This window comes from Lutra lutra, chromosome 13 (genome assembly GCF_902655055.1).
Source record: "Lutra lutra chromosome 13, mLutLut1.2, whole genome shotgun sequence".
NCBI classification, from domain to species: Eukaryota; Metazoa; Chordata; class Mammalia; order Carnivora; family Mustelidae; genus Lutra; species Lutra lutra.
In genome coordinates this window covers 21,881,798-21,895,540 of record NC_062290.1, presented here as the reverse complement: position 1 = coordinate 21,895,540, position 13,743 = coordinate 21,881,798, and the positions used below count along the sequence as shown (strand labels likewise).

The 13,743-nt window shown below is 46.1% G+C and overlaps 1 pseudogene; it reads right to left on the bottom strand.

Annotated features, from left to right (window-relative positions):
* Positions 1-10,970, bottom strand: part of LOC125082941 (spermatogenesis-associated protein 31D1-like) — an 894,603-nt pseudogene extending 883,633 nt beyond the window's left edge.
* Between the last annotated feature and the right edge of the window lie 2,773 nt (positions 10,971-13,743).

Below are 13,743 nucleotides of genomic sequence, written 5' to 3'. Positions count from 1 at the left end.
AGGATTTTGTTTTTTGTTTTGTTTTATTTTGTGAGAAGCTCTATCACTGCTTTCTTGCTCCTCTCTGAGCTGTGCTCCAGCACATCTGCTGGACAAGTGAAGATGGCCTAAGTTTGAGGAAAGTAAAGGAAATTTGAAATAGATCTGAGGGCCACCTGGGTGTCTCAGTCAATTAAGAATCTGCCTTCTGTTCAGGTGATGACCCTGGTGTCCTGGGATTGAATCCTGCACCTTGCTTGGCAGAAAGCCTGCTTCTCCCTCTACCTCTGCCACTCCCGATTGTGCTCCTGCTCTCTCTCAAATGAAATTAAAAATAAAATAAAATAAATTAGATTTGAGAACACTGAGGAGAGAATTTACTAAGGAAACAGTGATCTAACTCCATTTATTTTGTTCAAGTTAGTAAGTCTTGGATAAGTATTTGTGGAGTGAATGAATGATTTCCAGGTAGTGCTGGGGCTGAATTTCATGTGGCATCAGTAGACTCAGTTGTGAGTAGACTCAGTTTTGACATGGGAAATTTAATCCAACAATCATTTACATACAGAAAGGCATTTCTAAAAAAGGCAGAGAGATAAGATTTTGCCAGACAAGAAGGACTGAAGGGAATTAGATAGTGTCGTCCACTTGTACTGGAGCCTGTTTTTTTTTGTTTGTTTGTTTGTTTTGGTTTTTTTTTTGATTGAAGAATGCCTGATGCAATATCACATTAGTGTCAGGTATACAACTCTATGCTGTGCTGTGCTCACCACAACTGCAGCTACCATCTGTCACCAGATAACACTCTTACAGTAGCATGGATTTTATTTCCTATGCTGGATTGGTGCTTTTTACATGTTGTTTACTGACAACCATCATTGAGGAAAGGAAGAACAAGGTCTTGCTGGATAGGCAAGAAGTGGAAAGTGGATGATGTGGAGCAGAATAATTAACAGGGACATATAAGCTGGAAGGACAGGGGCATGAGGCAAAAGGACAGAAGAATGTCAGACTATAGTATTCCCGATGGTAGTAGTATTGCCGGTAATAAGCTCTACAGGGTGGCACGAAGTGCACTGCATTGGCCATAATGGACACTAAAATGAGATTACGTAGGAACAGGCAGGCTGGGTTACTGGCTGGTCTGCCCGCATAGATGTTAGATCCTCCTGTACCACCTCATCCCCTCTTCAGTTTCCCTGCCCAGGGCCCCTTCCCAACTATTGTCCCCCTCAGGGCCTCCACAGCATCAAATCTGCATTCTTTCTGTGACCCCAACATTCAAATTATGTAGGGTCAATGATAACCTGGACAAGAAGCTACAAGTGTGGTAGTGAGAGAGGTCATGGACATTGGGTTTTTTGTTTTAGCACTAAGCAGTCCTGAGACTGTCCAGAAGACTACCTCAGGTGTTCTCTAGCACACTCACCTGATTTTGAGTCCCAGACTGAGGTGGAGTTGCCTTCCCTCCAGAGTCTGATTGGAAGTGTGGGAATGTGTGCCGACTTGGCTTCCCTGCCTCAAAAAGAATAAAACGAAAAAGAAAGAAAGAAAAAAAAAAAAGTGTTCCATGGAGTTCCATGGTAAGCCCCCAAACATCTGTATCCTTTTTTTTTTTTTTTCGCTTTTAAAAGTGTTTTAATTACAAATGTGATGTTGAAGCCTGGACACACAGTGACGACACCCTCTCCCGAGAACCCGCCACTCCCTACATGCGACTGCGTGTGCCTGAGTGTGCAAGTGTGCGTGTGCACTCGGTGGAAGGCCTTCCGCTCAGAGCTCTGCTGTGCCCTTTGGCGGTGACATTTCTACAGAAAGGCCACAGTCACTTGAAAAGATGTTTGCTAAATGGACACTCAGTTTTTGTTAAATAATTTTAATTACAGGCTGCTCTGGACCCTCCTGCGGTGCCCGCCCGCTGGGACTCACCCGCGTCTGAACGCACATGCTGGGCAGATGGGGACACGACTGGTCGCAGGCGTGGACAAGACGCTGCAGGCTGGGACACTGGCTCTGTGATGCAGTGTGGCCCGCGCTGACGAGGATGCCCTGGTGACAAGAGGAGCGGACGAGGGCAGAGGCAGGGTTCCCTTCCCCGCTGGGAGCGGCCTGGGGAGTTTGGTCGACAACCCTCGAGTTTCCGGCCGACCCAGAGTGTCAGGGTAATGCTTCCTCTCGGACAGACAATTGGGGATTAATGCATATGCTCTTCAGCAAAATACTATTCCAGTAGTTTTAACTTAAATATTTTAAAAGTACTTTTACATTATCGAAGATTGGTAAAAAATACAGAATCTGACAACTGACAACTGGTTCATAAGTTACAAGTCTTCTGGGGAAGAGCTACCATGGCTCCTCTGAGGCCATGAATATTGAAGGTGGCATACCGCCTTCCTAGCCATAGTAAAGGCCGTATCTTATATATTGTCATCGAGTGTGGATGGAAGGCAGGCACCAAGATCACCTTCCCCCAAAGGGGATGCCATGCCCGACAGCCTGCAGGTATTGCTTGCACACTCAAGGAACAGAACCATGCTTTTTTGGTATAAGGCTTCGGTAGGCTGTGCCAGATTCCAGTCTGCCTCAAAGTGGTGGTGCCTGGATCAGACTGAGGAAGGAGGAGAGCGTGACAGGGTCCTGAGAAGGGGATGATTAGACGTAAACTTTTGTTCCACCAGCAAGGTACCTCTTTCACCTTTTCTTCAAAGGTGTCTTACCCTGGAAGGTGGTTGCTGCCTTGTCAACATTCCTACCACTAATAGCTAAGTGATGCTTTTGTTCTGCAAAAACATCCTCAGTCCAGCAGCCTGAAGAAACACCCACAGAAGGGAAGCACTTCCAGTGGAAACCTCAGTGTCAAGTTTAACGTGACTCACAGGACAGATTCTTAAGCAGCATCTAGGCTCTTGTTCAACCCTACCCCAACCAGCCTAAGATCAACCCAGACAACACCCGCCCCCCCCCCCCCCCCACAAAACACTCCCATTCAGAGTTCACCCACCTGTGGGATCCTCTGATCACTGACTTCTAAGTAATGATTAAGCTACTGTAACACAATAACAGTGAAGAAACAACAGTGGCTTAATCATTATTTTCTGAAAACTATACCTGTCTTTGATCCTCCTCAGATATATACGACTTGCTGTAAAGGGTGTAAAATATTCAATGAGGGGAGAGGTGTGAGCTACTATGCATTTTCAGTAAGGCTAAGCCATGGGACAGGAGAGAGAGCCCATCTCCTCAAACTTCATCAGAGAGGGAATGGGCTTTTGGGGGCTTTTGGGGGCACATGATACATATTTCCCAAGAGGTCCAGGAGATTGGTCACCTTTTAGAAGCCGAAGGAAGCAATCAGTAACAGCTGAACTGAGTTCCCCAAAACCCATGCTCCCAAGACAGTACACAGAACAGACATCACTTTATTAGAGAAATATTTATTCCTCACAAGGGATTATTTTGGGGTAGGAAATGCCCTCCAAAACCCTCTCACTGGAAATTCTGGAGAAGTTTTCTGTCTAAATAGTAGAGACATCTCTGCACTCAATGACTTCAGGAGTCGTGAGAGTGGCCAGAGGCCACTGGGCAGCCTAATGCCCACAGGTGGCTTTTGGGTGGGGTGCAGGCTTCCTGTGTGGCATGGAGAGGGGATACTTCTGATGTGGTAGCTGGTCCTCAAATGCCACAACTTTCTGGGGCTGTCTGTCCTTGTTTCTGAGCCCTTGTTACTTCCAGTAAGGCCTTGGCCAGCAAAGACAGCTTCTTGCTGGCAGGACCTGGTATTTGTCTCCTTACAGGCGGGAACCCCATAGTTGAAAGGATACTGGGACAGGCTGTGCCTGCGCCTGCACTTGTGCTTTCTGCTGAGTTTTCTCAAACTTGGTTGTGGAGGGAATGGGTTGCTGAGGGCAGGTGCTGCCTATTGCACACCAACACCCCATTCTCTCCTCTTGGAACTTCCCAACGGCTGTCATGATTTTCTGAGCTTCGGGCGTCCCGGTAAAGCCAGCTCTACCTTTAAGCAAGCCCCTGCTTTCCACAGATGATAGGGGACTGGGCTTCTCCTGGGAGTTTTCTTGCCTTTTGCATTTTATCCCAGGAGTAAGCCATTGCAAAAAAATCCTTCTTTTTTTTTTTTTTTTTTTTTTTTTTTTTTTTTACTGAAAAGGCTTTAAGGAGGAGGCTGACCCTTCTGTCATAGGTCTGGGAAGGCTGGCTTCCCACCTTTACCTTCCATACCAAGTCCTGAGTAGGGAACCTCTTCCTCCATGCCACATCTTCAGTAAGGAAACTGTCTGTTCTCGGTTGGGATGTTCCCAGTCCTGCATCCCCTCCACCAAGCTCTTGTGCCTTGGAACCCGGAGGCTCCATGGTCTTTGCAGCAGGTGGGCGATTCTTATTCTGGCACTTCCTTAAGACATGCTTAGGGACCCAGGGCTCCTGCTGTTGTGCATAGTAATTCCTGTGTCCTCTGGATGGACACGCAGCACCTGGGAAGCTCTTGTGTCCCCGCAGGAGACACCGTGGGCATGAGTCAGTGAAGCTTTATAAGTCAAATGATCTGAGGCAGGGGGCAGGCCAGTGTATTGAGCTTGGGCCTGGTCATGCTCCCTGTCCTCCAGCGTAAGCCTTAACTCATGCAAGACTTATTCTTTGAGATTCAATGATTATGATCATGCGGAATTGGTATGTTTGGTGGGATGGTGGTTTTGACTTGCTCATTCCCCTGTATAATTTGGGAGCTAACTGGCTTGTTGGTTGTCAAGAAGCTAGGTTGTGATTGATGTGTATGAAATTCCTTGGTTCTGAATATCTCCCTGGACTCTGTGGGCACAACATAGATTCTGGATTCTTCATCTTTATGCTTTGTTTTCCTTCTCTTCTACCACCTGAATTTGCACTCCTACCCTTTGGCTCACGTCTGAATGCACCTTGCCTTGTAGGCAGCCTTGGGGGCAGTCTGTTGCCTATGGTGTCATGTGTGACAGATGTAGGAGTCTGGCAGCCATCCTTAGTTTTCAGGACATCCTCTGCAAACTGATGCTTGGTATTAGAGGGTGATTGCTTCAGAATTCTCTGTTCTTCCTTGCCCAGAGTTGAGGTGGCAGGGAGAGGATGATCCAGGATGGGAGCTGAATTTGCTGTTCCTGCTTTGTCTCCACAGAGAGATTTCAAACTTCCATCAAGGGAGTTGAAGCTCCCAGGTTTAGAATTTGCTGCAGAAATCCCATTGGTTGAGGAGGAAAGGCTAGAAGGGGATGTGGACTCTCTCAATTTAAAGAGATAATGGATTCAAGGACCCTAGGGGGAAGGCCCCAAGTCACCTTCTTATGAAATCTTTTAATATGGGCTTCCAGCTTCTGTTCTGCAGTAGGTTCAACAAAGGGAAGCTCTTGGAAGATATTCAGGGAGTAGTCCTCAACCTCTGATGGTGGCAAACTTCTCTGTTTTCAGTCTGGCAAACTTCTCAGAAAGAAGTGATGTCTGCTTCATAGTATGCCATGACTTATGCACAGTCCCAGGCAACTGACCCTCATTGATTTCCTCAGACTTTCAGCATAAATGTATCTTCAGGGCATTTTCAGTTGTCTCTGACCCATAGTCTCCACAGACACCATGGAGTTTTTCACTGCTGGGCTCCTAAGTTCTTGGAATCATACCCCATTTCATTATCTGAAGAGCTAACTGGGTTACTCAACAGTTAATCTTTTGGGCCATTCTCGGGGTTGTGTCCCTGATCCTTCTTCAGGTCATCATTTTCCTTCTCCAGACTTTTGTCCTTCTCCAAATCATTGGTATCCTTCTCCAGGTCATCTTTGTACTTTGCCAGGTCACGGTCCTCTAGCTGAAGCATTTCTGGGTCTCCACATACACACTTTTAGAGACACTCAATTTGATCTCACTCTTATTAGAGATCCCTGAGCATCCACGATGGTGCTGAGACTCAGGAAGAGTACTTGGACCGCTCATCATTGGGAGAGACTCATAGATCCTGTGGGGCAGGCCCCAAGGGTGTTGGATGAGCCTCTTTTGAAGATGACTCTCGTTTTTTCTGAATCTCGTCACTGAGAGGAAACTGTGCATGAGGGATAGAGAGAGCAGCATGGGCCTGGGAGGCCCAGGGTTTGGGAGAATGTTTAGGAGCTGAAGGACAATAATCCTCTTGGGATCTTTGGACAATAGTGGGTAAACCCCACACATGTTCCTGCACTTTGTGTAACACGTTCCATTCCAGATGTTGCATTTTAGTTGACATGAGACTCTCAGATTCATTCTGAGGTATGTGAAAACACTCCACAGATCTTGATGTCGGGTAGAGGACCAGATGGCAGGAATGGGAGTGGGGATTGAAGGTGGGCCTGGGGCTGGACATGAGGGATAGGTTGGGGCTGGATTTGAGGCAGGAGTTGATGTGGGTTCTCAGGCAAGGATAGAAGTGGATGGGGAACTACTGGGGATTCCTGCTCTGTGGAGGCATTCGAGATGTTATCTGAGGCATCAGCAGCAGGAAAGAAGGACTCACTATGCGGAGTTTGGAGACCCCAGAAGAACTGGATGGGGGTTTGCTGTAAATGGCCCTCCGCCAAGGTTGCAGATATGGGCGCTGCTGCTGCATATGCAGCTCCTTTGATTGGTCTTTGCTGCTCCAGAAAGGGAGGGAGGATGCCAAATCATGCTTATCAGCAATTGTTTGCTTTGGAAAAGACCCCTTTGTTTCCTTCCACCTGAGGAAATCCCACCTCTTTAGGACTTGTTTCTCTAGAAGTGCCAGGGCATCAGGGTTGAGAAGTGAGAGGTTACCAGGCTCTACAAGTTGGCTGCAGGGTCTCCCCTGGAGGAAGGCTCTGAAGAATGGAGGGCCAGAAATTCTTGATGGAAAGCACGTGGAGCCAGGGTTGAAGGGAAGAAGTCTTTGGCATGAGTTTGCCACCAAGGGAGGTCTAAAATTGACACGCTGGACGGGTCAATGCCTATGATTGCTGGGACATAAGTAGACAACCTACCAGAGCTCTGTGGGGTGAGCTCTGGAACAGGCTTCCTTGAGATGGAAATAGGTTTAGATTGAGTCACAGTTAAATTGCAGTCTGGCAGTGGTGAATCAGACCGGGTTGGTTATTAGTGATGATGAGCAAAGGTCTCAGTGGGATTCACCCTCTGGGACATCTCTGGTAAGGGGCTGACATCTTGGGAAAGGGTAGGGTCCAGAGAGAAGATGGTATTTAGAGACACTGTTTGGACACTATGGTCCACTGTATGGGCATGATGGGGTGGGACAGGAGGAAAGGCAAGGGGCTGGGCTGGGAAATGGTCCATTGCGAATTTGGAATCCAAGGGAGGAAAGGGCTCTGGTGGCAAAGGATCACCCAGTGGTGAGGGTGGAAAAAAATCAGCAGTGGGGATCACTGGGTTAGGTGAGAAGATGGAGGCAGGTGGTAGGGAAGGCACAGGCAGTGAAGCTGGTATTAGCTCTCCTGGAGGGACTGCTGAGAATTCAGGGGAGAGAGTGAACAATGAGGAAGCCACAGGAGCCGTGGAAGCCAAGGGAGTAGAATCTTCCAGGTCTGTAGGAACAGCAGTTGATCTCCGCAGTTGTGCTATTGCATACGTCACAGGAGGGGTCTGGACATAACAATTGACAAAACTGGGGGCGCCTGGGTGGCTCAGTGGGTTAAAGCCTCTGCTTTCGGCTCAGGTCATGGTCCCAGGGTTCTGGGATCGAGCCCTGCATCGGGCTCTCTGCTCGGCAGGGAGCCTGCTTCCTCCTCTCTCTCTCTGCCTGCCTCTCTGCCTACTTGTGATCTCTGTCTGTCAAATGAAATGAATAAAAAAATCTTTAAAAAAAAAAAAACAATTGACGAAACTGGATGGTATCATAATGCCAGCCAAGGGGGCTGCAGGAGACAGGAGGTATAAAACTGCAGCCAGGACCGGAACAAGGGGAGGAGGCCATGCAGGCCTGACAAGGGAGAGGCTACCTGAAGCCTGATGCCCCTTCACAATGCCCCACCTTTATGACTTGACAGTGTACTCAGCAGCCTTCACCCCAATATCTGTTCCTAAGGCAACCCCCTCCATGGCTATGACAGACTGCAGTGAATCCTGCAATTGCATAAAATGTGCCCTAAGAGGCAACAGGATAGAGGGGAAAGACTGGTCACCTTCTTAAACAGAGATCAGCTTCCGGGTCTCCTCCACTTCCCGTTGGTACCATCTGTCATCTGGGGAAACAGGAGAATGAGTTATATAGTGAAAGTAGAAGCATAGTATTAATATAGGATTTCCCTTATGGGACAGCCTTGGGATGTTAGACTCTGAAAGCCCCAATAATCAATAGTTGAGGGCAAATGGCCAATGATGTGAAGCTGGTTAGTAATCTTGCTTCATGTATATAGTACTTCCATGTAAATTATCCATGTGATGATCAGACCACCTCTGTGAAGCAGAGAGGTCAGGGAAGACTCCTGAGTATCCATGATGTCACAGAGTTTTCACAAAGTTAGGAGATAGATCTTTTTTTTTTTTTAAAGATTTTTATTTATTTATTTGACAGAGAGAAATCACAAGTAAGCAGAGAGGCAGGCCTAGAGAGAGAGGAGGAAGCAGGCTCCCTGCTGAGCAGAAAGCCCGATGTGGGGCTCGAACCCAGGACCTGGGATCACGACCTGAGCCGAAGGCAGCGGCTTAACCCACTGAGCCACCCAGGCGCCCCGGAGATAGATCTTTTGACTCTCAACATCTCACACGACCACCTATTGGGCAGCACTCATTGTCCAGATCCATCACTGCTTCATGCTCAGTAATGGTTAGAGCAAGAAATCTGAGAAGGGTTTTGCACTCTGGCTGCATTTCCATGAGCCTCTCCTCTGAGGCCTCTGTTTTCTGAGAGGGAATGTATCTAGAGGCTGGCATCCTCAGAGATCATGGACTGGCCCCTCATTGGAGAGGAGAGCAAGGATCAGCCTTGGAGAGCTCAGGTGGAATAGGCAGAACGTTACCTTCCAGAGTCCCACCTTTCCTCCTCCTCTTGGCTTTGCCCTGATGCTAGAAGAAAAATGAAAAGAATGAGGGGGGTTGGGACCCATGTCTTATTATTCTCTCGGAAATGGAAACATTCTTTATCCAAGAGTTCTAGAACTTTTTTTTTTTTTAAAGATTTTATTTATTTATTTGACAGAGAGATCACAAGCAGGTAGAGAGGCAGGCAGAGAGAGAGAGGAGGAAGCAGGCTCCCTGCTGAGCAGAGAGCCCGATGCGGGGCTCCATCCCAGGACTCTGAGATCATGACCTGAGCCGAAGGCAGCCGCTTAACCCACTGAGCCACCCAGGCGCCCCGAGTTCTAGAACTTTAATAGAACTTTGTGTTCCTTGCTTTTTTCAGTTTTTAAGGTGATAAAATGCTGTCAATATTTACTTCTTTGAAAAACTCCTGGAACGACTTTCTCTGGTAGGTCCCCACTTGGTATTCCCAGTCAGAAGTTCTTTGTTCAATGAGGACATAGAAAATGAAGCCTAACAGTCACATCTGTGCTGCCTCAGGTAAGACCCTGTATCCTAGGTCATAGCCCAGACCCCACTGTCTTCTCAGAGGCTGAGCAGTGTTCTCCTGATCAGCCCAGCATGAAGGAAGGCTTGATCGAGTGATGCTGGACATGGGAATGTGACTCGATAGGATCGAGTGCTGGGAAACTTTTGTTTTCTTGCACAGACCTCATCCTCTCAAAATTACCCAATCCAGGACTACAGATTCCCTGTGTTTGGGATTTTTTCCAAGGACCAGTGCCATATCCATATATCTGTAGTTTCAAGTAGAAACATTAGTCCTTTCTTTTTTTTTTTTTTAAAGATTTTATTTATTTATTTGACAGAGAGCGATCACAAGCAGGCAGAGAGGCAGTCAGAGAGAGAGGAGGAAGCAGGCTCCCCGCTGAGCAGAGAGCCCGATGCGGAGCTCGATCCCAGGACCCCGAGATCATGACCTGAGCCGAAGGCAGCGGCTTAACCCACTGAGCCACCCAGGCGCCCCCTTAGTCCTTTCTTAACCCTTACCCCTGCCAGGCCTCTTTTCCTAGAGGAGTGAATGTCTCTTCTCTTAAGACTTCCCATTTTAGGTGTTTCTCCCACTCTACCAAACTCCTTTTAAAACCTGGGATTAGGGTCCCTGGATGGCTCAGTTGGTTAAGTGTCTGCCTTGGGCTCAGGTCAGGATTCCAGGTCTTGGGATCTAGCCCCACATTGCACTCCCTGCTTAGCTCTCCCTCTGCCCCTCTACCCCACTTGTGCTCTCTTGCTTTCTCTTAAATAAAATCTCTTAAAAAAAAAAAAGAATAAAATTTGGGATTAGAAATGGAAACCATAACAATTTGTGTTGAGGGCTTCCCCCAGGATTCCTTACCTTTTGGGTGGGTTTGGTTTTCCAAGTTGGAAATGGAATCCTCACCAGGTAGCACAGGAACAGAAGGAGCAATCCCAACCCACACAGGAAGGTGAAGTTGGGATCAATCTCCAAGCATCTTGAGCCAAAGTTCAGACATGGTTTAGTATCGCTATTCAGAAATGAGAGAACATTCCAGTCTTCAAACTCCATAGACTGAATCACAAGACAGCCTATAATGAGAACACGCTGAATCTTCCCCAGGCTTACATCACAGAGCACTGTCACAGAGATTTTCTGAAGGTGGGGGAGGTGACAGTTGACAAAACAAGGTGTGTCCACAGCCCCTCTCCTACCCACTAGCTCAGAAGACCCCTCCAACCCTCCTAGGTACTTCAGATCTGCCATCCTATTTTCCTAGTCCTTTTCGTCATTTATGAAACTTATGAAATTTTCTGTTTGTTCCATGTACAATTCATATATTACTTGGGTCTCCGTTTACTGTTTGAGACATTGACTTGGGTCTTACCAGTTCTGTGCCTTGAAAGTCTGTAAGACTACCTGGAATTTTTGCTTGTACCGTGACATTTACATTCAGGGTCACATATGTCCTCAGATCCATCTTTCATATAGAATGTGTTTGCCTGGGGGGTGCCTGGGTGGCTCAGTGGGTTAAAGCCTCTGCCTTCGGCTCAGGTCATGATCTCAGGGTCCTGGGATGGAACCCCGTGTCAGGCTCTCTGCTGGCGGGGAGCCTGCTTCCTCCTCTCTCTCTCTCTGCCTGCCTCTCTTACCTACTTATGATCTGTCAAATAAATATATAAAATCTTTAAAAAAAAAAAGAATGTGTTTGCCTGGGACGCCTGGGTGACTCAGTCGGTGAAGTAACTGCCCTCAGCTCAGGTCATGATCTCAGGGTCCTGGGATCAAGCTCCACATCAGGCTTCCTGCTCTATGGGGAGCCTGCCTCCCCCACTCCCTCTGCCTGCAGCTCCCCTTCTTGTGTGCTCTCTGTCAAATAAATAAAACCTTTAAAAGAAAATATTTGCCTTACATGAAACCCAGATAGAGACCTTAACATTCTTTCACACTTACTTAGTTTTGTACATGTTGCATGACACATTTCAGTTTTTGTTTTATTCAGCCTTTAGTATCTTTAGTCAGAGAGGCTGGCTCAATTAAAATCAATAATGCATTATTCAGTAATCCCAAAACTAAAATCAATATAAAATAAATGTAAATAATTAAACCTTCAGATGAGAGAGAGGGGGAAGCAGGCTCCTTGCTGAGCAGAGAGCCCTGATGCAGGGCTCCATCCCAGGACCCTGGGAGTATGACCTGAGCCTAAGGCAGAGGCTTTAACCCACTGAGCCACTCAGGTGCCTCACATCATTACTTTCTGTTTTAGAGTTCCAATATTCATTGTTTACATATAATACCCAGTGCTCCATGTAATACGTGCTCTCCTTAATACCTACCACCAGGCTCACCCATCCCCCACCCCTCTAAAATCCTCAATTTGTTTCTTGAGTCCACAATCTCTCATGGTTCATCTCCCCCTCTGATTTCCCCCACTTCACTTTTCCTTTCCTTCTCCTAATGTCCTCCATGTTATGCTTTTTGTTCCACAAGTAAGTGAAACCATCTGAAAATTGACTTTCTCTGCTTGATTTATTTCACTCCGTACCATCCCTTCCAGTCCCATCCATGTTGATGCCAAAGTTGGGTATTCATCCTTACTGATGGCTGAGTAATATTCCATGATATATATGGACCACATCTTCTTTATCCATTCATCTGTTGAAGAGCATCTCAGCTCCTTCCATAGTTTGGGTGTTATGGACATTGCTGCTATAAACATTGGGGTACAGATGGCCCTTCTTTTCACTACATCTGTATCTTTGGGGTAAATACCCAGTAGTGCAATTGCAGGGTCATAGGGAAGTTCTATTTTTAATTTTTTTGCGGAATCTCCACACTGTTTTCCAAAGTGGCTGCACCAACTTGCATTCCTACCAACGGTGTAAGAGAGTTTCCCTTTCTCTACGTCTTCTCCAACATTTGTTATTTCCTGCCTTGTTAATTTTTGCCATTCTAACTGGTGTATGGTGATATCTCAATGTGGTTTTGATTTGGATTTCCCTGATGGCTGATGATGATGAACATTTTTTCATGTGTCTGTTAGCCATTTATATGTCGTCATTGGACAAGTGTCTGTTGATGTCTTTTGCCCATTTTTTGACTTGATTTTCTGTTTTTTGAGGGTTGACTTTGAGAAGTTCTTTATAGATTGTGGGTATCAGCCCTTTGTCTATAGTGTCATTTGTGAATATCTTCTCCCTTTCCATGGTTGCCTCTTTGTTTTATATTAACTGTTTTAAAATGTACCCACAATTTGTTTTAATCAGGTATGGTAAGACATACAGACGTGGACATCATTGTCATGAAGGAGAACATTTTTGTACTCACAGGTCCCTGGAAACAGAAGGCATGACATGCTACACAGGGCAACAAGAAGAAGCAGCAGGGTTGGTTAGAAAGTAAAGGAAGTGAGGGGAAAATGTGGGCAAGAACCTTCATGGTGGTTTCCATAAGAAAGATAAGACAAGACCAAGAAAGTAGGTTTAGTATTAGCAAGTTTGAGTAATTTCAGAGACCTTGGGATGTAATGGCTCCTACTTGTCTAGTACCTGGCACTGGGTTTATTAAGGAAAGTGAATAGTGGCTTGGCATGTGAGAGCCTTGTGAGATCCCAGTAAAGGTTATGAGCTCTGATTGTTTTGCTTTTAAAGAGCATGCTGTTGGGTATGTGCTTACAATCTCTGTGAACTAGCTAACCCCAGGAGGAATAGTCCCTTCCAGTATCACTAAGGCCTCAAGATGTCAGAGCAGACAAAAAATAAAAAACATGATTAATGCACAATTGAGAAGATCAATATATAGCCAAAGAATCAGATAGGCCTATGGATAGAATGAACCATAGAGCAGGTTTAATTAGCAGTAATGCTTTCGGAAGGATTAAAAGATATATTTTTATAAATTAGGGTTCTGAAACTTTCCTGTGCATGCAGATCACCAGGGATCTTCTTACAATACAGATTCAGCAGGTCTGGGGTAGGTAGGACCTGAGTCTGGGTTTCTCACAAGCTGTAGTGCTGCCGGTGTAAGGTAACCTATTATATAGCAAAGTTGTAAGTGGTTATGGATCCAGGTTAAAATTTTGGTTCTACTACTTGTTAGTTGGATGACTCTGATAAGTTATTTAACATATAGAAGCCATATATTCCTTATACATAAATTGGAAGTAATAATCATCTGCCACAGAAAAATGTTGTGATGGTTAAATGATATATTACTTAATGGTGGTTGATGAAAGGCAGTCAAAAATAAGACAT